The sequence below is a fragment of the Protopterus annectens genome, chromosome 11.part0 (genome assembly GCF_019279795.1).
Source record: "Protopterus annectens isolate FY-2018-M chromosome 11.part0, PAN1.0, whole genome shotgun sequence".
In the NCBI taxonomy this organism is placed as follows: domain Eukaryota; kingdom Metazoa; phylum Chordata; order Ceratodontiformes; family Protopteridae; genus Protopterus; species Protopterus annectens.
The window spans coordinates 832806826-832833370 of record NC_056745.1 but is presented as its reverse complement, the minus strand read 5'-3'; the positions used below and the strand labels follow the sequence as shown (position 1 = coordinate 832833370).

Genomic DNA, 26545 nt, shown 5'->3' with positions numbered 1-26545 from the left:
ATAGTTGTGAGGGGGAGGCAAATAGATCTATGTCCGGGCATCCCCATTTCTTTGTTATCATGCTGAAGACTTGTGGATCCAGATGCCACTCGTGGGGATCCATGAGGTTTCTGCTTAGATTGTCTGCCAGAGTATTGTCCTTTCCTGGCAGGAATTGTGCCTGCAGATGAACTTGGTAAGTCAATGCTGTGTCCCATAAAGTCATGTCTAGTCTGCAAAGGGGGTAATAATGCATGCCCCCCTGCTTGTTTATGTACCACATGACCGTGGTATTGTCTGTCTTTATCAGTAGTTGTCCCGAATAAATTAGGTCCTTGAAGACTGTCAGGGCATTTTGAACAGCTAGCATCTCTTTCTGATTGACATGTAGATGCATTTGATTTGAGGACCAGGTGCCCTGAATGCCTCTTCCTGCCATGTGGGCCCCCTCAGGCATAATCTGATGCATCCATTGTTAGGTTCTGCCTGGCTGGGGGAAGTGAGAATGGCTGTCCCTTGTTTTGGTGGCAAGCCTTTGCCCACCATCGAAACTCCTGTTGCAGTCAGGGAATGAGAGTAATCATTGTTTCCAGGCTGTGGCAATGTTGTGTCCAGACACTTTTTAGGTACCATTGAAGTTTCCTCATATGCAGTCTTGCATATGAAATTAGTAGGATGCAGGATACCAGGAAGCCCAAAGCCTGCAGAATTTTTCTTGCAGATAACTGGGCCTTTGTTGCCATTTCCTTGAAATAGGTAGTCAGTTGCCTTTGTTTGTCTGGCGTGAGATAAGCCATTTGAGCAGTTGTATTTAAGCTTGCACCCAGGAATATTATCTCTTGAGAGGGTACTAGTTGTGATTTCTTTTCGTTGACTGTGTACCCTAGGCATGGTAAAAGTCTTTTCACAAACGCCAGATGCTGTAGTAGGATATCCTTGTTCTCTGCTTGAATGAGGCAGTCGTCCAAGTAAGGATATATTTGTATTCCTCTTTGTCTGCAGAAAGCAATTACTGGTGCCAGGCACTTTGTGAAGACCCTGGGCACAGTAGATAAGCCAAAGGGCAGTGCAGAGAATTGGTAATGCTTCGAACCAGCCTTGAATCTGAGGTATCTTCTGCATGACTGTCTGATTGGGACAGGCAGGTATGCCTCTTTTAGGTCTAAAGTGACCCAGACAAGCCCTTCTGCCCAGCATGGGCAGAAGCTGCTTTAAGGTCAACATCTTGAATTTTGGTATATCCAGGAAAGTGTTTAGAATTGATAGGTCCAGTACTGGTCTACATGTTTTGTCCTTTCTGGGTACCAAGAACAGTCTTGAGTAAAATCCTTGTCTCTGCTCTTGCTGTGGCACTTGTTGAATAGCCCCCATGTCCATGAGGGATGAGACTTGTTTTTGAGCCTCTGCCCATTGATTTTTTGGCAGGTCTGGCCAACCGGGTGCCCTTGGCAGGGTATGGACGTGAAACTTGTAGCCTTGTGACACTATGTTTAGAACCCAGTTGTCCTGGGTTATAATGTGCCAATTTTGTGAAAAAAGTGCTAATTTTCCCCCTAAGGGTGCTGCCAGTAGATAAGTGCTTGGTGCTGGCAGTGGGAAGTCATTGGGACGGCTTCCTGTAAGGTTGAGATTTGTCATCTCCACTTTTGGAGGTAGAAGAGGTAGACACTGGAAAGGACCAATTCTTTGTAGGCTAGTGTCTGCTAAACCTAGGTGGCTATACTTGTAAAAAATCTTTGACCGTTTGCAAAGATTTAGCTTTGTCCTCAAATTGTCTTTAACACCTCTTCTGCCTTAACACCAAACAAGGTATCATGCTGTAATGGTGCATCTAATAATTTAGCTTTGACATGATCAGGCAGATTTTGTTCCTTTAACCAAGCGTGCCTCCTAATTACAGAACCCGTAACAGTGGCCCTGCAGGAGGCCTCCAGAGAATCAAAACCACATTGCAAATTATGCTTTCCAACTTGTTCAGCTGCATGCAGTACATCCTGCATTTCTTTGTTATCTGCACATTCAGAATTTACCAACATTTTCTGTTTAAGCAGTGTCATAACATATTGCTGGTATTTGAGCATATGAAATTGGCAGTTTAAAGCCCGTATAGCCAAGGTAGCAGATGTGTAAATCTTTTTTCCCCATCTATCCAATGCCCTAGAATCTCTGTCAGAGGGGGTAGGGCTTTTTTGCAGTGGAAGCCTTAACCCCTTTGGAACCCTGAGAAATAGTTTCTGGGTCTGCAGCAGGGTTTTTGAAAAGGAATTTATGAGAGTCAGGAACCCTGTAGTATCTGTCAGGCTTAACTGGAGGTAAGGAGTCAGGGGTCAGACTAGACTGAAAACACATCATCTACAATATCTAACACAGGTGGAATAGCAAGAGGCCTGTGTTAAGGCAGTAGAAGGAAGTCCCTGAGCCTCTTCTTAGATTCTGAAAAATGGCCCTCCCAGTGGAAATTCTCCCTCATGGTATGTAAGGTTTCCCCAAAGGAATAGTCCTCAGGAGGAGAAGCTGAAGAATCTGGTAGTCTATTGGCCGTTTTGGGCCAATTTCTAGCTCTTTCAAGTCCCCCTGTATAAAACCCGCTTTGGCGTGGCTTTGCGTGATTTTGCTCATAGTGCAGCATCGGGCAGCTCCGCTTAATTGGGTTTAAACCATTCTCGGCTCCACAAAGTCTGCTCTTCACTTTTTCCCTTAGAACCGATCTAGTTCTCATAATAAACACCCTATTCCAACTCTAAAGCCTGGCACTTGCTCACTAAAGCAATTATATAAGTCAGCACTAAAAAATTAAAAGCACTACACCCTCACAAACTCCCCTTGAGTACCTTGTTCCCCACTGGCCCTTTTTTTCAATTATAAAGGAATTCCCAATACTATTCTAGCATGTCCAAAGGTCAGTTGTCAATCTCCTCCCTGGTCCAGCTGGTGAATCTGGGAATCTTGAGGCAATGTTACAACTGCCTCATGTACACAGACAACCCTCTCCTCCTCCCAACAAATTCCAACACATGTGAGAGATGCAACCATATAGCCAAACTGGAGGCTAAGCTCTCTCAACTCAGTACTGGCGTAACCAGTCAGGAGGAGAAGGAAACCACACTCACTACAATTTCAGTCTCACATAGACCTACCACGACAGCAAACCAAACACATAAACACACAAAAACATACTCGGAGGCTCTAAATAAAAATCTGCCTAAGCAGCAGAGACCTCCAAAGCAGACACCCAAGCAACTGCTACCCCAAAACAAAACACGTGCAACACATAGCTCACAAAGCCAGTGTGCCGAACAGTCACAGCCCTTAAGGCTAAACAACACACCTGATACACATGTAATAGGTGACTCTATCGTCAGGCACACTGACATCCCGCTCACCAGGCTGAACAAGGAGAAGGTCACGGTGAGCTGCCTGTCGGGCGCTAGGATCCGTCACATAACAAAAGCACTCAGGTCACTCCAAGGCAAGTACAAATATGACTCAGTCATTGTCCATGCTGGTGTGAATGACCTAAGATGTACCTCCCTGGACTACATGAAAAGAGACATAGAGGAGCTCTCTGAGCATGTAGCCCATGCCGGTATGACCCTGACCTTGAGTAGCATCTTACCCTCACCAAGAATGATGCCACAATATGAAGACAAGATGATCAATTTCAACAATTGGCTTAAAGTACTGGTGTCATTCAAAGGGGATCCAATGCCTGTCAGCCTGGGATGACATGCTCGACAAGCCACGATGCTTCGCTAGGGACGGCTTGCACCTGTCACCTCTGGGCTTTCGGATATTGGAAAAGGCTCTTGCCACCCCCATAGTGCCTTTTTTAGGCAAGGCTCAAAAGACAAACCCACCTCCATAGGTATCACAAGGGATAAGAAACTAAGAGTAATGCTACTCAACGCCAGAAGTCTAAACCTCAAGATGCATGCACTCAAAACTCTCCTTAGCATGGAGAACATCGATATCTGTGCAGTAACAGAAACCTGGTTCAAGGCTCCTGAGAGCACCCCCAGCACTACCAGGTTATACCTCATACTATGCTTTTCAGCCCCAAAACTTGGACCGAACCACAAAAGGAGGGGGAGTATCAATATTCATCAAAGATACCCACACCTCCAGGTTGATGGCACAGCACGAAGCATCAGAGACTATCCATGTGCAACTAACAGTGGGTAAAACTGCCTTCCAGTTTATAGCCTGCTACAGACCACCCTCCCAAACCCAGGAACTCCACTCGGCCTTCCTGAGAACACTGGAAAATATGAAGGTCTCTCCAAACACCACTGTATTGGGCGACTTCAACTACCCAAACATAGACTGGGAGCATTACTCTAGCTCCAACACCCTAGCCCAAAGGTTCCTAGAATTTATAAACTCAAATGCTATGGAACAACTTGTTACCACTCCCACAAGAGGGGAAAACATACTAGACCTGATCATCACCAACATGGGGGCTTTATGCTCCAGACCAGAAGTGTATCCCTCACTGGTAAGATCAGACCATAAACTAATCTCACTGGATATTCACATCCTGACCCGCCCAGAAAACCACAGTGAAAAACTTCTCTAAAGCAAATGTCACACTCTTCAAAACCGAGGTGGAATCCTTCAAAGCCCCTGGGCCTGTGGAAAATACGGCCCAGACCGCAGAATCCTTTATAAATGCATTCTATGAACACCTTCAGGAATGCATGGATCATGCAATCCCAAATAAAACCAAGACCCAATCCTCCAAAGGCAGGCGTCCTGTCTGGTGGACCCCAGCCATAAACAAACTATACAATAGAAGGAAGAAGCTACTACATGATGGAGCAAAATCCCAAAAAAGGAAGGCATCTCTGATCAGTATTAGCAAAAAACTATGGTCACTCATAAAATCGTCTAAGGCCAGCTTTGAGAGAAAAATTGCACAGGACACTAAGGATAATCACAACGCTTTCTTTAGTTATGTTAGGAACCCGGGTAGGAATTCCCAGATATGCTCAGAATTAGTCCAAAATGACAAAAAATACACCGAACCCACAGACATTGCCAACATCCTAGCTGACAGGTTCAGCGCAAACTTCTCCCCCCCCTCCCCACCAAAAGGGCAAATATCTATCCCAGCAGAGTGCTGCTCCCCTGACATCTCAGATGCTCAGATAAGAGCCGCCCTCTCCAAAGCAAAAAACACAGCATCAATGGGACCAGACGGTGTCCCGAGCTGCGTCCTACATGAACTCCAAGAAGAGCTAAACCCAAACATAAAACTACTGTTCAATCTCAGCCTTACTACAGGATATGTACCCAAAGAGTGGCGTACAGCAACAGTGGTCCCTCTCCACAAAGGTGGTGTCTTAACGGATCCTGGAAACTATCGCCCCATAAGCCTGACTAGCTTGATCTGCAAAGCTATGGAAAGGATCATCATGGACCTCATAAATAAAGATATTGGGGACCTACAGACACTGGATCCTACCCAGTTCAGCTTTGTTAAGGGCAGATCCTGCCTCTTAAACCTGGTCAATTTCTTTGAAACAGTCACCAAGGCCATTGACGAGGGGAAGGTGGTCCACACAGTCTACCTGGACCACGCAAAAGCCTTCGATACAATACCCCACTCGGGCATTATAGATAAGCTCACCAGCTTAAATATAAACCCTTATGTCACTATATGGGTTGCAAACTGGCTCAAGGACAGAACCCACATGGTTAGAATTGCTGGAGCCATGTCAGACTCCAAACCAGTTACAAGTGGCATCCCACAAGGCTCAGTCCTGGGACCTCTCTTGTTCGGTGTATATTTCTCGGAGGTACAGGCCAACACAGAAGGACTGTGGCTGACCAAGTTCGCAGATGACTGCAAACTAGGTGCCATAATCGACTCTCCAGCCCACACAAGCATCCTACAAAAGGGCCTCATAGAAACAGACAACTGGTGCCAGAGCCATGTCCTCAATCTAAACGTCAAAAAGTGTATAGTCATTCCCTTTGGCAAAAACAAAATGCCCACAAATTACCACATAGGTGGTAATCCATTAAGTACGGAAGAAGTAATTAGGGACCTGGGGACCCAAGTTGATAGCAATCTCTCATTTGAAAACCACGTGGCCAAAGTGGTTAGAAAAACATTTTATATAGCCCACCTAATCATGAAGGGATTCACATCTAGATTAGGGGAGGTCATCGTGCCTCTTTACTCATCCCTCATCAGGCCCATAATTGAGTACAATGCCCCTTCTGGGATGTACCTTACCAGACACCTGCAGCAACTGGAGAGACCCCAAAAGTATCTCACCAAGAGGATCAAAGGGCTCAAACAGATGCCATATGCTGCCCAGTTAAAGAAACTCCAGCTCTACTCAGTGGCATACCGCCTGCTCAGAGGCGATCTGTGCCTGATGTATAAAGCCATGTCCAACCCGGAATTAATGGACATGCAGCACCTCAGAAAAACCAAATCCCATCGAGCTACGCGCTCGAGAGACTTGAACCTCAGCACTGAAATAAATAGGACATGCTGGAGGGACAGATTCATAACCCAGAGGCTCCCTTCACTCTGGAATAAAATCCCAGTCCAGGTTAGGCAGAGTCCCTCATTGACTCTCTTCAAGAGGAATCTTGATGAGTGGATGGGAGATCGTAGGTTTACCCCGGGTATCACTTCTGTGTCACTGTTAGACAGAGGCACAGTATACTAACATCGAAAAAGGGCATAGCAAAATTAATTTAAAATGGGTGGCGAAAGCCAAACACTCTCTGGCTAGGCTTATAAATGCCCTAGGGCAGATAGCCTAGTATGAACCTATGAACCTATGAATAGATTCTTCAGCATCAGAATCCTCATAGGGGGGAAGAGAACATTTCTGATCAGAAGAAGAATCAGAGGAAATGGAAACCTGATCCGAAGATTCATAGTCTGTCTCTTGCCTAGGCCTCTTATCAGGAGGGGGATGGGAACCCCTGATCAAGGTAATTAAGTCTTCGGCCATTTTGGGCATCTGTTTTTTGGGCATGGAGGCCTGTCCATGTGGCTAGTGAACTTGTTTCTTTGCTTTTAAAGGTGCTTTTGTCTTTGCCTTTGAAGCTGAAGTCGGTTTAATGTATAATTGTTTATGTCTGAATACACCCTCAGAAGCCGATGCCTGTTCAGCAGCTCCAGACCCATCTGAGAGAATAGTCACCGAGGCTCCAATACCCTGAGCTTCAAGCGGCCTGACCGACTCCACGTGGGTGTCGGTAGCAGCCTGCGACTCTAAAGTAGCGGGCGTCAGGGGCTGCGAAAGCGTCTCACTGAGAACTGGCGACTGGCTTAGGAGAAGCTCCGTTGTCAGTTTTGGACCTCGGTTACCTGTCTTTTTCTTTTTCTTTGCGCTTTTTGTGAACTCCGGTAGTCGGATGGCTATCCGATGACATTGTATAATTAAATCTGCGCCCAAAATAGCTTGGTGCAAAATCGCACCAATGCTTAATAATGCATTGGTTAAATCTGGCACAAAACCGACAACTAGAAATGTTGTGGTCAGGGCCTAGGCAAGGAATACAGTAAGAATGAAAGTCCTTATAAGGTATTTGCTTCCCACAAGAAATAAAATTATTAACTTTTTCTGACATTGGTCTGGAGCAAGAAAAAAAGTTTCCCCAACGGGGTACTTAGCTTTTAATGAAGACTTCGGATCTGAAACTCGAGCACAAAAATCTCAGGAGTCGGCCGACCAGCACTTGCGAACTGCTTCTGCTTCGGGCACCGCGCGGCAAGAAAGACTGAAAAAAATGGCGTCGGCTGCATCTTTTATATCGCTGATGACCTGACGTCAGGGAAGGGGCGACAGCAACCGACGCAGGACCCAAGACTTTGGAATTCAGGCCGACTGAGGGCAACCTGCCAGCAGGATTACCCAAATGTAATGACTGCAACAGTGAAACACGAAGAACATCACTAAATGCCAAAACCCACAGAAGTACGAAATTCAAAATCCCGAAGTTCGGAGATGTTGAATTAGCACTTCTGGCAGTACTGTGTGTGAATGGATGGGTGGAAGTTTAGGTAAGTATGTATGTGTAAGTGTGTTTGTTAGGGGCTTTAGTGTATGTAAGTGCATGTTGTGACTGTGATGTGTGTGTGTGTGTGTGTGTGTGTGTGTGTGTGTGTGTGTGTGTGTGTGTGTGTGTGTGTGTGTGTGTGTGTGTGTGAGGGACTGTAAAATATGTGGGTGTGAGTTTCATTTGTGTGTCTGTGCGATCTCGGAGTTCGAATAAGTAGGGGGGGTGCAGGGGTAGTGTAGGAGTACATATTTGAGTGTGGGGGAAGTTGTGTGTATGTGTATGTGTGCTGTATGTGTAGTGTATGTTCGAGAGTTTAAATTTCGCAGTTATGCGGTTTCGGGATTTTGTATTTTCGGCTATGTAATTTCAAAATACTGAAATTCGGGATTTCAGTATTTCAGGATTATATAGTGGATCCATATATATATCAACATAATAATGCAGGTAAGAAGGTTAACAGGAAGTGGAGAAGAAAGAGAAAACAAAGAAATGAGCAAGACAGGTGGTGTAATAAGGGGCCGATGAGGAACGAAACACAAAATTATAGCAGAAACTGAAGTGTTTTCTAGTTGTAGATACACAACTGCAAACATAGTCTGTACTTCAGATATTAGATCTTTATCACTTACTTGTCCTCGGAGATGAGTTGAGTCCACAACTTCCCTATTCATTTTACCTACATGTAGTGCACTGAGAACTGTGATTATGCTCCAATATTTGGAAACAACAAACCAATTAAGCTCCAGAGTGACTCACAACCCAAGCTTAACAAATGTTAAGCACCCCCTGCTTAGTTTGTTAAGGTCAGGTCTATCACTCAGTAGTAAAATCTGCTTGTACTGACTAGAAAATGATAGCAACAGAGCAAAATATTTGTTTCTGCATGCAGTCCATACCCTTAACTTGTCCCTAACTTCCTGTAAAAAAAAAAAAAAAAAAAAAATTCTTAGAAAGTTGCATAACAGGACATGCTAGCCTGCATAATGCGAGGATAAGAAGTCTGAAACTCAAATGTATGTCATTACTTAGTGACTTCAGTCCAGATTGGTTTCTCTGAAAAATCACAGATTTTATGAGGAAAACCAAAAATATGATGCTTTCTATGAAAATCTACACCGTACAGAAGCATTAAAGGTAGGAATAAATGTGACGGAAGGAGTCAGCACTGCTTTTTTGACAAGTGTCTGCTAAGTATTTTGTGGCTTTGAAAGCCAACAAAACACTTTGTGATTTTTTTCCCCTGTAACTAATAGTACATAGAGCAGATATAGCTCCATGCACTACAAAGAATTAGGATTGTCTCACTGATCATAACCTTGTATTTTGTGTTGTCAACATAAATTCCAAGATTCACCTTGACAGTGAAGCTCTCGAGGTAAGTTTCTTGGCATCCATGTCTCGACACATAAGTGGGTTATGATAAGCGAACTGTTCATAATCCTCTAGATCTTATACAGAATGCTGTGCATGTGGCTGTTAAGGCCTTGTCATATGCTAACAACATACATTTTGTTTTGCTGGTATTCAACAGCAGATTTAAAGAAGTCAATCAGTCTTTTATCATGCTAAAGCTGCAACACTTTCCTGGTCAGAACCTTCACAGTGACATAACAAGCTTAAGCTATCTGCATACTGAACTGATATGACATCATTACAAAGCTGAGATGTACTGTTAAGCAAAACAGTGAAAAAAGAAAGGCCAAGCACTGAGCCCTTGACAGCACCCAGAGGGATTAAAGCGTAGGGTGGGTAGGGTGGGATGGTGTATGGAGTTGAAACGGCATGTTTCTATCTGACAGCGCAAGTCCTTTGTCCTAGGAGATGTCTGTTGACAATGAATTGCTTGGATTCCCAACTAAAAGCACAACCCAAGATATTAGCATCTCAAAGCATATTGTGCAAGTTGGGAAATCTCCTGGAAGGTCCTGTAGGTGAAATTTCACTAAACTCAAGCAAGGTGACAAACAAAAGAGTGAAAGACACTTTAGCAACCATAAATATTAGTGAGGAATCCCACTTGAACGGTGGTCCCTTAACTGAAATCCTTCAGTGTCATGTTCGGTGTCACTGGAGTGGTTCCTCTCTGTGTGCTCCCTCAGGTAAGAGTTTCATCTGACTGTTCAGTGATTCCATTTCAGCCAAAAGGTATGTGCTCAGGATATACTCCCCGACCTCACACTAGAGTTTTTTTTTTCCTTGTTATTTTTTGGTCACAACCCTTTATCTATTTTTCTACTGCACCCAATATTACTGCCTCACATAGCTTCCAAATAATTATTTTATCCCTCCCAGTCAACCTATATTCCCTCTTTGTATCTTACCTCAGAGTCCACTCTTACCTTGTACTCTTACCCAGTGCTTCTTCCACTTCTCACTGATTCTTTTCCTGGCTTCGTCCCCTCTCTGGCTCTTCCCGCTCCATTCACCCTGCGGGCTCACTCCGCTCCTCTACCCTACCCCCAATTTCCACCCACCCCAGTGCCCTTAACCTTATACTTGCTCAACCACACCCCCAACTTATTCAGCTCCTATCATATTTCCTGCCTCGTTCACACATTCCAGCACTCCACTACTGTCTTACTGCCACACCCCTCTCCCCACCATCCTAGTACTACTAATTATCAACCTTGCTAAAATGACCAAACACAATATGACCCTGACTTTTAAGCTACTTTACTTATTGCTACTCCTGAATATCCTTCTTATATACTATACCCTTACTTCCTATGAAAACCATACCCTTAGAAGATCTCCTAGTAAAGCTAAACAAACAAACCCTGTCCTTCCTCTAGTTAAACAAACCTATCTTAACCTCCTGTCATCCTGCCCTTACCTTCCCCTCACTATCACAGAGTACTCCACAACAGGTATCACACAGCTAAAAAGCTCTACCTAATACCCTCTAAAATCTCAAAAATACTTCCATTCCCACAAACACTCTTACTGGTACACGTGGACATTCACCCCAACCCTGGCCCTCAGAATTCCCTTATCCACACCCTCTCGGACCAAACTACTAACAATTTAAGGTCACCTTTCTCTTCTAACTCCCTTTCAATAGCATACCTAAATATTCATAGTATTAACAATAAAATCACACAGCTCCATGCCTTAATCGACCTCTACTCATTTGATATCCTCTGTCTTACTGAAACCTGGCTCAAACCAGGTACCAAGGACAATGAAATTACTCCTCCTGGCTACAGCATTTTAAGGCAGGATCGTCTAAACAAAAAGGGTGGGGGAGTTGCTTTACTTTATAAATCTGAACTGCAGGTGGTCTCAATTGACTCCTTACCTCCTTCCCCTGCCAATGCTGAAATACTCTGCAGCAAATTCCAAGTAAATAAAAACAAAGCCATATACATAATATAAAAGTAACAAGATGAGCCTTGGATAGACAAGGTGCTCCCAAACACCCGAGGATGCAATAGAGTATAAACCAAAGTTAATATTGAGTGGGAGAGCACAGCAGATCAAATAATCAGGACTACCTGCTGAGTATAAAGGCTTTAATCCACAATTCCAAAAACGACAACCATGAAACATATAATGCTGCAGCTGATGAGCGCTTTCACTCACAAAATGAGCTTCTTCAGATCAATTACTGCTACCCATAGTGCCCCTATATATACACATACATCAATAAAATCAATTAATTATTAAAGTTACATCCCTCAATAAAAACATTGAAAATAATTCATATAACATCTAAAACATGTTACATTACAATAGATCTTGTAAACATATCTCCTATAGTGTTTATAAATAAATAAATAATTCTTAAAAGCCTGTATGTTAAAACTATTGAATGCTATGTATGTATACATATATAAAAAACATATAACGCAGTCAGAACAAAACACTACAAACAAGCAGAATGTCAGCAAATAAGCATGTAAACATCTAAACATTTACACTACAAAATCTTTACAAAATCTTTAAGATATTATCCTATACTATCTGTGTTTGATATTGATGTTCCTTCTTTTCCTGAGAGCTGGTTTTATTGAAGCTCTCTCATTCAGGCCAGACCCCCTGTCAGCCCTCAGCCTCGTAATCCATTTACTTTCCCTATCTTCTGTGTGGTTCCTAATGTCACCACCTCTAATGCTTGGTTTAATTTGTTCTAAAACCCTAAACAGGAAAGTATGTGCATTACCTAATTCAACTACATGTTTAGCTAATGCATTATTTGTATTCCCTTTCCTCGTGTGGTATGTATGTTCACGTATCCTATCCTTGAACTGACGGTTCGTTTTGCCCACATAGAATGCATTGCATATCTGGCAAACTGCCAGATATACAATGTTCATACTGGCACATGTCGCATCCACTTGGGTCTTGAACTGTATATGGGAGTCAGGGTGTATAAACACTGTTCCACTATCAATATACACACATTGATTACACTGCCGACATGCCTTGGTGAAACAGGATTCAGTTTTCCTCTCATCCTTCTTTGAATAACATAAAAGTCTCTTCAAATTTAGTTTATTCCTATATAAGAAACTTGGTTCATTCCCTACCACCTGTCTAATCCCATCATCTGTGCATAGTATGGACCAATGCTTGTTGAATATATCCTTGAGATTCCTATTATCACTAGTATATGGTAACGAAATTCTAACTGCATTCTTCATAGTTTGTCTATCCTCATCTAACACGGGTCTAGGTCCATAGTATGGTGCTGCTCTGTTTAACCTAAGCTCCTGCATATCACTAAACTGTCTTTCAACCTCTTTATTGCTATAGCCCCTATCCATTAGTCTCTCTTTCAAATCATGTATACCTATTTCAAAACCTGCCTCAGTGGCATTAAGTCTAGAGACACGCATGCCTTGCCCTCTAATAATGTTGTTGAATATATGACTAGGATGCATGCTATATCTTGATAGTATAGTATTGCGATGGCATGGTTTCCGATATACTCCTGTGTTCAACAATCCATTGTCCAATTTTTCAATAAACAAATCTAAAAAGTCTAACCTATGAGTTGAATAACACATTGTAATCACCAAATAATTGGTCAAACCAGTGATCATTCCATGAAATTCCTTTAACGAACTGACATCCCCTCTCCATAACATAAACACATCATCTACAAAGCGTTTATAGAATATTACAGATTGTATAAATTCATTAGTCCTAAATAACACTTCGTTCTCCCAATGCGCTAAAAACTGAATCCTGTTTCACCAAGGCATGTCGGCAGTGTAATCAATGTGTGTATATTGATAGTGGAACAGTGTTTATACACCCTGACTCCCATATACAGTTCAAGACCCAAGTGGATGCGACATGTGCCAGTATGAACATTGTATATCTGGCAGTTTGCCAGATATGCAATGCATTCTATGTGGGCAAAACGAACCGTCAGTTCAAGGATAGGATACGTGAACATACATACCACATGAGGAAAGGGAATACAAATAATGCATTAGCTAAACATGTAGTTGAATTAGGTAATGCACATACTTTCCTGTTTAGGGTTTTAGAACAAATTAAACCAAGCATTAGAGGTGGTGACATTAGGAACCACACAGAAGATAGGGAAAGTAAATGGATTACGAGGCTGAGGGCTGACAGGGGGTCTGGCCTGAATGAGAGAGCTTCAATAAAACCAGCTCTCAGGAAAAGAAGGAACATCAATATCAAACACAGATAGTACAGGATAATATCTTAAAGATTTTGTAAAGATTTTGTAGTGTAAATGTTTAGATGTTTGCATGCTTATTTGCTGACATTCTGCTTGTTTGTAGTGTTTTGTTCTGACTGCGTTATATGTTTTTTATATATGTATACATACATAGCATTCAATAGTTTTAACATACAGGCTTTTAAGAATTATTTATTTATTTATAAACACTATAGGAGATATGTTTACAAGATCTATTGTAATGTAACATGTTTTAGATGTTATATGAATTATTTTCAATGTTTTTATTGAGGGATGTAACTTTAATAATTAATTGATTTTATTGATGTATGTGTATATATAGGGGCACTATGGGTAGCAGTAATTGATCTGAAGAAGCTCATTTTGTGAGTGAAAGCGCTCATCAGCTGCAGCATTATATGTTTCATGGTTGTCGTTTTTGGAATTGTGGATTAAAGCCTTTATACTCAGCAGGTAGTCCTGATTATTTGATCTGCTGTGCTCTCCCACTCAATATTAACTTTGGTTTATACTCTATTGCATCCTCGGGTGTTTGGGAGCACCTTGTCTATCCAAGGCTCATCTTGTTACTTTTACTTTCATTCAATTTATTGTGCCTTGGTGGAAGCGGATCAACCAGCAAGTTAACGGACATATTTGAATTGATTGATTCTTCCACACACTGTACTTTTTAATATATACAAGAGGTATATATAAGATATGCAAAAAGAGATGAGTAGTGTTGATATAGAGCTTGATTATGAGCCCCGGGGTGTAGACCTGGGCTCATCAGCTCTATTGGCAAAGAGATTCGAGCAGCAATTACAGTGCTCTAGGGTTGCATCCTGGCAACTAGGCAATTCGCCGCACAGCAATGACGAGAATGCGCCTATCGTAGACTTGGAGAAGTTACAGCGTATGCTAGACAAGCTGGAGAGAGATTTCGGACGCCTGAAAAGGTTGCAGACACAAAGAATGCATTTCCAATATTGTTTGGAACAAAGAATAGTGCCGAGGGGACTTCGAGTTTTTAACATGCCGAACCAGGGAGATCAACATCCCGAGTTATTGAAGAAATGGCAGATGATTAATTTGGAGGTTAGCAGGCAGTATATGCAACTGCTAGTGGACTATTTCTTGCCGGAGGATGATGAGCTAACTAAAAGTATCAAACAACAAAGGTTGGACATTTTTTCAGCTTACTCAGATGTTTTAGTCATGCCTCTGTTTGAGAGCTTGCTGGACGGCGTTTCGGCGCTCGAACGCAAACTTCTCCAGCAGAAGCAGAACAAAATAAGACGTGACCACAAAGATTTTTCAATGGGTCACGTCTTTGTATGGCCTAGATATGGCGAAAGGGGCATAAATGATGCTGTAGAGAGGGATTATGCATTGAGTAATGATGTAAATAGTAGTAGAACTGTTAATGTTACTGATACAAACAACACCACTGAGCGAGGTATGAGATCTAGTTCTAATGTAACAGATGTTCCTGTAACGTATGAAAATATACGAGGATCGAGTAACAATATCAGTAATGTTTTAAGCAAATCATTGAATAGTGTACCGAATAGATTAGCGGGTGATTCCATAGATACAGATGACGTCATTAGCATTATACATGCAGACGGAGACACAGTGAATAGTAAAAACATAACAACGGAGGATATTACACTAAGTAGCCCTACACATATGAATTTATATCCCCAGGTGGAGGTTAGGAATAAACCATTGATACAGGATGATAGGGTCGTTAGACCCAAGGTAAATAGCAGAAGTATGAATGTGATAGAATCAGGACATGGAGGAATCCCTTTTCCGTTACCCGTGAGGAAGGACAAGGGTATGAGAAGGTGGCGGTCCCTAAGCAGAGGGAGGCAAAAAAGGAAAGCCTCAGATGAATTCCATCCACAACACACGATAAAGAAAATGTGGAGGAACAAATTAGGACAATGAATGTGATGGACATGATGAATGATAATACACATAATGACAATTCATTAGTCTGTAATATATCTAAGCATGAACTAACGCAGTCTGAAATCAATTTATTGGAAAAAGGATTGAGTTTCATTCCCAGTGGTTGTAGCAACCTAGTGGATACAGTGTTGGATACAAAGATGTTTTGCCGGAATTTGATGCTTAAATTGATATTTCAGAATAACATTATAGATACTGACAATGGCAATGAGACATCACTAGCATTTAGAAGGTTAAGTAATTATACACCGGTACACCACCCACTGGTTGAGGCTTACCTAAAATTGACTGAAGATGAAATACATAAATATTTTAGTGGGAAGCCTAATTTTAGGAATAAGGATAACCTTAGTAGGAAAGAGAGAGCGAGCTTGCGTGATTTGCAGTTGAATAAGGCAGTTACAATTAGACCAGCAGACAAGGGAGGACAAGTTGTGGTGATGGATACCATGTGCTATCATACAGCCATGATGAGATTATTGAGTGATAAATTTTACCTAAGAATTAATCCAACTATAGTGAGAAGAATTATTTTGGAAGTGGGGAATGAGCTGCTTGATATGTTCAATGGCAGAACCATTGATAAAGATTTGTTTGAGTATCTCACAATTCCGAACCCGTTAGTTCCTGTGATACAAGGCTTTCCAAAGATACATAAAAGTATCAGTGACCCACCCATGAGACCAGTGGTATCAGGACAGGGTTGGGTCACTGAACACATATCTGTATATATAGAGAAACATCTACTTCCTGTGTTGAATAGGAACTCGACTATACTTACGGACTCGAAGCAATTTTTACTTGAGCTTTATGACTGTATGACAAGTGGTATAAGCAGTGATGAGTTGATATTGGTCACATTTGACATTCAATCACTGTTTACCATATTACCTAATGAGCTGGGTATTGCATATATTAGAAAGTATCTATTGGAACATAGCACACTTACACCAAGTCATATAGAACTATTGGTACATTTATTAAACACCGTACTTGAGAACAATGTCTTTATGTTCAATGAGCTGATATATAAACAGCAAGCTGGGGTTGCCATGGGTACGCCATGTGCAAACAGCTATGCCAATATGTTTTTAGCGCATTGGGAGAACGAAGTGTTATTTAGGACTAATGAATTTATACAATCTGTAATATTCTATAAACGCTTTGTAGATGATGTGTTTATGTTATGGAGAGGGGATGTCAGTTCGTTAAAGGAATTTCATGGAATGATCAATGGTTTGACCAATTATTTGGTGTTTACAATGTGTTATTCAACTCATAGGTTAGACTTTTTAGATTTGTTTATTGAAAAATTGGACAATGGATTGTTGAACACAGGAGTATATCGGAAACCATGCCATCGCAATACTATACTATCAAGATATAGCATGCACCTAGTCATATATTCAACAACATTATTAGAGGACAAGGCATGCGTGTCTCTAGACTTAATGCCACTGAGGCAGGTTTTGAAATAGGTATACATGATTTGAAAGAGAGACTAATGGATAGGGGCTATAGCAATAAAGAGGTTGAAAGACAGTTTAGTGATATGCAGGAGCTTAGGTTAAACAGAGCAGCACCATACTATGGACCTAGACCCGTGTTAGATGAGGATAGACAAACTATGAAGAATGCAGTTAGAATTTCGTTACCATATACTAGTGATAATAGGAATCTCAAGGATATATTCAACAAGCATTGGTCCATACTATGCACAGATGATGGGATTAGACAGGTGGTAGGGAATGAACCAAGTTTCTTATATAGGAATAAACTAAATTTGAAGAGACTTTTATGTTATTCAAAGAAGGATGAGAGGAAAACTGAATCCTGTTTCACCAAGGCATGTCGGCAGTGTAATCAATGTGTGTATATTGATAGTGGAACAGTGTTTATACACCCTGACTCCCATATACAGTTCAAGACCCAAGTGGATGCGACATGTGCCAGTATGAACATTGTATATCTGGCAGTTTGCCAGATATGCAATGCATTCTATGTGGGCAAAACGAACCGTCAGTTCAAGGATAGGATACGTGAACATACATACCACATGAGGAAAGGGAATACAAATAATGCATTAGCTAAACATGTAGTTGAATTAGGTAATGCACATACTTTCCTGTTTAGGGTTTTAGAACAAATTAAACCAAGCATTAGAGGTGGTGACATTAGGAACCACACAGAAGATAGGGAAAGTAAATGGATTACGAGGCTGAGGGCTGACAGGGGGTCTGGCCTGAATGAGAGAGCTTCAATAAAACCAGCTCTCAGGAAAAGAAGGAACATCAATATCAAACACAGATAGTATAGGATAATATCTTAAAGATTTTGTAAAGATTTTGTAGTGTAAATGTTTAGATGTTTACATGCTTATTTGCTGACATTCTGCTTGTTTGTAGTGTTTTGTTCTGACTGCGTTATATGTTTTTTATATATGTATACATACATAGCATTCAATAGTTTTAACATACAGGCTTTTAAGAATTATTTATTTATTTATAAACACTATAGGAGATATGTTTACAAGATCTATTGTAATGTAACATGTTTTAGATGTTATATGAATTATTTTCAATGTTTTTATTGAGGGATGTAACTTTAATAATTAATTGATTTTATTGATGTATGTGTATATATAGGGGCAGTATGGGTAGCAGTAATTGATCTGAAGAAGCTCATTTTGTGAGTGAAAGCGCTCATCAGCTGCAGCATTATATGTTTCATGGTTGTCGTTTTTGGAATTGTGGATTAAAGCCTTTATACTCAGCAGGTAGTCCTGATTATTTGATCTGCTGTGCTCTCCCACTCAATATTAACTTTGGTTTATACATATACATAATATGTTCCTATATCCCTCCTGGTAATAACTTAAATACACTTGAAAACATCCTTAGCTGGCTCTCATCTACCTTTCTTCAGGAAACCATAATCTTAGGGGACTTCAATATTGATTGGAATTCCTGCATATCCCCCAAACCCACCTTTCACCTCAACCTCTTTACTTTCCAACAAATCATAAACTCCCCATCTAGGATTCACAAATCTACCAATAAACAGACCACCTTGGACTGGATATTGGTCAACAATAATCCCCTATCATATAAAACTGGAACACTCCCTGACAATATCAGTGACCATCTTCTCACCTATATCACTAAACAAAAAAATAGTAACCACAAACAGGCTAGCTATCGTACCATTCGTAACAAAAAAAAACTTCATCCTTCAAGACTTCCTTGATGAGCTCAAAGGATGCAACTGGTCAGCTCTGAACCACCTTCCACTTGATGAGGCAGTTACCCATTTCAACAAAACATTCCTCCAAATTCTAGATCGTCATGCCCCCTCTCGCTTAATTAGAATGGGATCGAAAGCAGCTCCTTGGCTTTCTAAAGAAACCAAGCAAACAATGCTATTAAGGAACAAACTATGGACAAAATGGAGAACTACAAAAAACCCAACTGACCATCAAAACTTCAAATACCTTAGAAATACTACAAAAAAACTCACCCTTCTGGATTAAAAAAAATTCTACCTCCAATATCAACAAAATCAAAATCATAACCCCAAAAAATTCTGGTCAAGAATCAATAAACTGCTCCATCCTGGGAATTCCAAAACACCTACTCCAGCTAACTTAGCTCAGACCCCTCCTAATATAATAGCCAACACATTCAACAACTTCTTCTCTGAAACAGTCACCTCTCTAGCCAACACCATGGTTCCCCCCACTTCCCTTCAAAATACCTCTCCTCATAACAATATCCCCACTCTAAAATTTAGTACAGTCTCCACAGCCTATATTCACAAGCTACTTTCAAAACTTAAACCTTGTACTCCTTCAGCGGACCAACTACCAGCTGAATATCTGCAGCTAGCAGCAGCAGTATTAGCATACCCAATCTCCATCTTAATTAACAGAACTATAACCAAGTCTACTATTCCTTCCCTCTGGAAAGTCTCCCATATCATTCCACTGCATAAAGGAGAAAACACTAACGAACTTTCTAACTTCCGTCCTATAGCCTTACTATCACCACTAACTAAAATTATGGAACGTTGTATACACCATCAACTTTTGAATCATCTTCTACATAATAACCTACTTGCAGACTCCCAACATGGTTTTAGACCTTTCCATAGCACTTCCACTGCTCTTCTCTCCTTTACAGATTCCATCAACAAAAATCGCAATAACAACCTATTCTCCTCGCTTTATTTCTCGACCTCTGTAAAGCCTTTGATATGGTGAACCATCACCTTCTGCTAGACACTTTGAAATCTCTTTCTCTTGACTCTTTGCATTGCGCTGGTTTAACTCCTATTTGAAAGATAGAAGACAAGCAGTCCTTTGGAACAGCCATTTATCCTCTCAGCTCCCAGTCACCATCGGGGTCCCCCAAGGATCCATCTTAGGTCCCCTTCTCCTCTCCATTTTTATAAATAACCTGTCTACTTCCCTCCCAACATCCACATGCATTCAGTATGCAGATGATTCAACACTCATCTGTACTGCTGTATCTCCGGCTGAACTTCATTCTTCCACCTAAAAAGTCTTTACAGCAGCAGAAAACTGGTTCCAACATATCTGTCTCCTCCTTAATCCCAAAAAAAACAAATTACTACTTTTTTCTCCAACCCTTAAGTCTGCCCCTCTCTCCTTTTCTATTGTCTCTGACAATGGCACTATCATAACACCTGATTGTTCCACTAAACTACTAGGGTTTACAATAGATAATCAACTAAACTTTGATTCCCACATCAACCTAACCATCAAAGCTGTTAATAAAAAGATAGGTGCCCTCTACAAACTTAAAACCCTTTCTTTCAGCAACTACCAGGGTGTCTCTAGCCCACACTCATCTCATCTCTACATTATTGTATGCCTCTCCATCTTTTATCAACCTATCAAAATCTAACATTCAGAAACTAGCCACATCCTACCATAGCATTGCCAGGTTTGCCACAGGCTCCCCATTTCATACCCATCATTGTGTTAATCTCAAAAAACTTGGCTGGCTTGAACTTCAAAATCTTATTCTTCTACATCAATTAGTTATCATCCATAAAATTTTCTATTACCCTACTAATACACCCATACTTAACAACCTTGTTGCTCCTTACAGGAATCTTACTTCCCTTCGTTCAGCTAACAAACTGCTAGTAGCTACTCTTAAATCACACAATAAATCTGGTAACTCCTTGTTCACAAATGTTGTTGGCTCGTGCTGGAATAAACTTCCCATTGAACTGACTACTTTAGTCTCATCACAACTTTTTAAGAAACAATTAAAGAACTATTTCAAATCTCACTGGCTTTGCCCTTGCTCAAATCCTGACTGACCCCAGCATCCAACTTCCATTAAAGTTCCCTCCTTTGCCTGTTGCTATACATCCATCTTTTCTACTTGTCTCTCTCATTATTACTACTCCTCCTCTGCAGCTCTCCTGGCATCCACATGGATATTACTATTCCTATGATGTCACTTTCTCATTTACACTAGATATATTACTGCAACCTGTTATCTCACCTTCTATTTAAACCTTGTATTTTGATTCCTACTGTACAAGTCTGGGTCTTAAAACTATTTGCTCTGGCACAAAATGTTTATTATATCTGTTAATATTGTAAATATTGTATAGACTCTAGTGTCTGTTTATTTTTTTTCATTACAATTCCTGCTACTGTAAAGAGTATGGGATTAGGGATCCTCATTGTATTTTTTTTCCTGTTAAATTGCTACTGTTTTGTTAAATTGCTGGAATAGTTCTGTAGTTACTTACATTTTAGTCTTGTAATATTCTGTTTTATTTACTAGTATATAGTGGAGCTTTTCTCCTCGGGCCTCTGCTGAAAATGGACATGTATCCAGCCAGACTAGCCCGGTCAACAAATGTAAAATAAATAGTCTCTCATGTCAATTGACACTGATGGAAAGTCCCATGGATGAAACTATAGCACTTGATACAGTTCAGGAGGACATTTGAATGCCTGAGTCAGCATCAGTGGTGATCTTTTTTAGAATGGACATTGTGAATGCTTGGGGAATTTAAACTAAACTTTTAGTATTAAATACAGGCACTTTCCCTGCAGTAACATTTAGATGTCAGTACTACAAACATGGGAAAAGGACAGGATATACGGGCACTACACACACTATCCTAACACAGCTCACTAACATGGACACTGCCATGGGCCACTGGGGAATCTGTGCTGAATTAATAAACCCCAGGTCTCACTAGCTAAATATATTCTACAGGTCTCCTAAAAGTAGGATCACGAGTCATGTACAAGTGAATGGCTTGAAGATTCCAAGTGCCTCAGCTGAAGTTGATTTATTAAAAATGAAAAGCTTAAAAGACATTACAGGCAATAGCCTAATTATATGGGAAGTATCAATGCAATCATCTCCTTGGTGATTCAAAGGCTCAGGCATACCTTAGGCTTTACATCAGCTATAGTGTCTAAAGATCATGGAGTCAGAAAGTGGTAGAGATGGCAACTGACATTAATCTTGCAGGTGGTCAAAGCTACCACAATGGATAAACTCTATTCTTAACTCACTCAGCTAGCTTTGGTGCCATGTCACTTAGGTTTTGCAAAGGCTCAGAACTTGTTCAGTGACAGCATGGTTAGGAAGCAGGGGACTGAAAATGGGCATAAGAGTGGTACCTAATGCCACCCTAAAAACTTAAGGAGTTAGTAGATATGCACTGCTACTGTAATGTTACCACCACCACCTGAAAGACACGTTTAACTACCTCATGCAGTACAAGCATAATCAGCTACTGATGATTAGGAGCCCAGTGTTGGGAAGGTTGGTGAAAGGGAACTCTACTGTTGTAAAAGACCATAGTTTTGGTAACAGAAAAGCTTATTTAATAACAAATGTGTCTAGGTAGTCCACAGTGCAGTACTGGTTCTCTTTACAAGGGAGACCCAGGAGAAGAAGAAATTGAAAGGACTTGCACAGGAATTCTAAGAACCAGTTCTTAAGATTTAGTACAAACTTGTTGTGTCTTTCGGCTTTTCCCGGTTAGGGGTCACCACAACGGAACTCCGGTCCGCTAATGATTGGTAGTTGATGAGTTACCAGCCCTGACGCACAACCTTCAACGAAGGTACAATCATTCATGCATGTCTCCATGCAGAAGACGCTCTAGCTGAAAATTGAACCGGACAGCATCTTACTGTGAGGCGACAACGCTACCGCAACACCACCACCGCGGTAAGACTTAGTACAAACTACAATGCAGTAAACAATCAAGGTAAACTGTATGCAGTCTTCTGACCTGAAGTATCACTACAAAATACAGGTATCTATTGTCTGGTAAGCTTTTTCTCTACAATGTATATAATAACCCTTGAAAGTCAGATGCAAAACTCAGGTTATGACTGTTGTCGTCCTCTGTGTGAGCCTCAGTTAAAATTGACTTTAAATAATATGGACTGGTAACCATTTGAAATGTTGGGACCCACTACAGCAAGCCCTGAAACAGACAGATTGAATGGCCAAAAAAACAGATTTACATATACCAAGTCTGAGATGGTCATATTCCAGAATATTCCCTTTTCTCTGTGGTATGGTGGTCTCAGAGTTGGTATATATAAGTTCAGGAGTGCAGGGGGGCTTGCCCTTGCAAAAACAAAGAGGTTAAAAGGAGAAGACCAATGTTAGAGATTTACTCTTCTCCTAGGTTTTCAATCTTTTTTTTTTTTCAGCTTGTTGGTACCCAGCATTTCAAGTGCAGACATTTCAACAGAGAGCCCAAGGACTGGTTATGGAGTAACACAGATACTGGCTTAGTAATGGCCTCCAACTAACTTTTCACAGGCTGTTTTTTCCAAGTTGTCCACTCAGTGGCAATTAACTAGATTCACTTTTGCTGCACATTCTATACAAGTAGTCCAGTACTGTCACATTGATTCAGACATTTTTGACATGGGCAGCACTTACAATAAGAGACCTTCACTGAAGAAAAAGACATTTTCTTCATGTGAGACAGTCAACCTGATAAAAGTCCCTTTCCTCTTCAAGTAAGGGGTCATGTCTGCTGTACCACAACTAAAAGAAGTTTCCTCTTTCATTAGAGCAACATTTCACCAATTTGAAACCCAACTAAAGAAAATATCTCGCTGATTCATAGTCCTTAGGATTCTGCTACAACTGTATTCAAGCCTCCATAAGAAACAGACTGAAAAAAAAAAGCAATGAGCAAGTACCTGTATGTTACCTACCTGCCACACCTTCATTTTATGTTACTATTGAGCTGATCATGGAGGCCACAGGAGAAGTCTGCCACATGTTCATTCATCTCTCACTTGTATGCAGTTCACTAAAGGGCAGAGAAATTTAATGAATAACAAGAACTGTGGAGTTCTTTGGGAGACAGACTTTTTATGGCTGACATTAATTACCATTGCTGACTGTGTCGACCATCATTTTCAGTGTTGTTTTTTCTACAGTACCTACTTAATGGGTGATGTACTTCAAATTTAATGGGTGTGGGCCATCATATAAATATTGACTTAGAAATCCAGTGGAGCATGTTTTCTGTTGAGTTCCTGTAAATTCTCAGAGCTCCTTGTCAGCCTTTGTTGACACATGGCAGCTGGTTAACCAGGTTAAGGCTATAGTAGAATAAACAGGTAATGAACTCAGGTACTGCTTCATTCTGATGCCTGTCATACCAAAGACTGACCTATCCTGTAATTTACAAGAGTTGCAAGTACTGGCAGGATAATAAAGGTTTGACTTTTCACTACCTTCAGTTCAACATAAATATTTTAGCTTATCTTTTCACCCTAGAAACAAAGGTAATGAAGTCAGTTTTTCTCACATACAGTAAAATCAGCAGAAAATCAAGTCCGTTCTTTACATAATGCTCCTACTGCCTGACCGCTGGCTCTTTTACAGTGTTAACTCCAAGTTCAAGAGTTTCCTGACTGGCAACTCTTCTATGACTTCCAAAGCAGTTAGATGCAAACAATTAATTACTTCCTGAATCAGAAGCATCTCTCACAACTGATGCATCTTCTAGCAGGATACGGTTATGGGTTTTTATATCTTATATTGCATTAAATGAAAAATGCAATTCTCCTTTCTTTGTTAAAACATCCTGGAAAGGCAATATCACAGTTAGTTTCCACTGCAGATTTACAAAGTTTAACTTTATCTAACAAATGTGTGACAGTATGAATTAAGAAAAGAAAAGTGCAGAGATGACATTTTAATTGAGTTTCTCCAAGGCATCATACTTGTAAATGCCCAAATCTTCTGAACAAAAGTGCTGATAACAATTGGTATGTCTAGGCTGTATAGTTTCCAAGATATGAAACAATTTTGAAAATTTAAAGAAAAATATAACAGGGATTTTTTTGCATTACAACATACCACAACACTGATGCAATACTGTAAATTCACTGATGTCTATCTTTTTTTTTGTGAGCGCACTGCTTTATGCAGAGTTTTAGCAGCTTTTACTAATCACATCATTTATGTTTGTTTGGCTTACGTTCTTTAACTTGACATTTTTTCAGGACATGATCAAGGATTTAAGAATGTGTGCAGGATGTTAGTGGTATGACATTCTACAGTCAACGGGTAAGTTAAAAGATAGGACTGTAACACAAGAAAGCAGAGATGATTGCCTCTGGTGGTAGAGGAAGACATTTTTCAGGTATCGGGACTAAGTAGACACCGGATTATTTTTTTTCTGCACAAAAAAGACTTAAAAAGTAATAGGATAAACACATTTTATATATACACTGTGTTTGTATTAGTGTGTGTGTGTATCTACCTACACACACACACACACACACACACACACACACACACACACACACACACACACACACACACACACGTACACATATGACAGATATATATATATATACATATATATATATATAGAGAGAGAGAGAGAAAGTAAAATGGGTGACATTCACTGTGTCAAATACACATTTCAATGACAGAGTGAATGGTATGCCAAACATGTTGAGTGTTTACATTGTATAATATTTTAGATGTCAGAAGAAGGAACAGTGACTGGGTGTGGGTGAGGTTTGTCAGTTTAATGCCAAAATGTATGGTTATACCAATGTTGTCAGCACTGGGGGTATGTTTGTGGGTTAGGGTTAGAGTAAGAGCTAGGTTAGGGGACAGAATTAATGTCATGCATGTGTGCTGCTACATGTGGCATGTGTCCAAGGTCATGTGTAATATCAGTGTTGCAGATATGTTTTATATGAGATAAGGTGTAGATTTGCGGTTACAGGAAGGTACAAGATTGAGGTTAGGGTTAGCATGCATTAGTAAAGTGATACAGGGGCAAAGCACGCAAGTTCTTCCACCCATTTGAAGATTCAACATGGTCATTACTCATGTGGGTGTGAATGACCTGAGTTGTCATATCGATTTGAATGACTTGATATAAGCATCCATGGATTATATGAATAAAGACATGCAGAGCTCTCTGACTATGCAACAGAGGCTGGTAGGCATCTAGTCTTAAGCAGCGTCCCACGCTTGCTGAGAATGATATCACGATATCACCAAAGAACAACTGACTTCACTGGCTTAGCTACTGGTGTCAGTCCAAGGGGGTTCAATAAATGCCTGATCGGAAGGAGGTGGTTGACAATTCTACCTTCTTTGCAAGGGATTGCCTGCACCTCTCTCCTTAAGGATTTTTATGCTGGCCAAGACTTTCTTCACAGTACCTTTTTTAGACAATGGCATACTGCCCCATCTACTAACCTAGCCAGACCAATCCAGGAAACATAAAAGCAGCTCTTTTCGATAAGGGGAAATACAATAAGACACTGCCCTACCAAGAAGCCTTCCTGATCCAAGAAAATGTCATCTGCATCATCATGGAAACATGTTT

The 26545-nt window shown here is 40.7% G+C and overlaps 1 protein-coding gene across 5 annotated transcripts in view; it reads right to left on the bottom strand.

Annotated features, from left to right (window-relative positions):
• The window catches only part of DENND2A (DENN domain containing 2A), a 2268767-nt gene that overhangs the window by 1689602 nt on the left and 552620 nt on the right, over positions 1-26545 (bottom strand). The window contains exon 3 of one of the 5 annotated variants that reach the window (XM_044088248.1): positions 23895-23992. The exons of the other annotated variants lie outside the window; for them this stretch is intronic. The gene's annotated coding sequence lies outside the window, so the exon portion shown is untranslated. The remainder of the gene's footprint in view (positions 1-23894; positions 23993-26545) is intronic. 5 annotated transcript variants of the gene reach the window in all.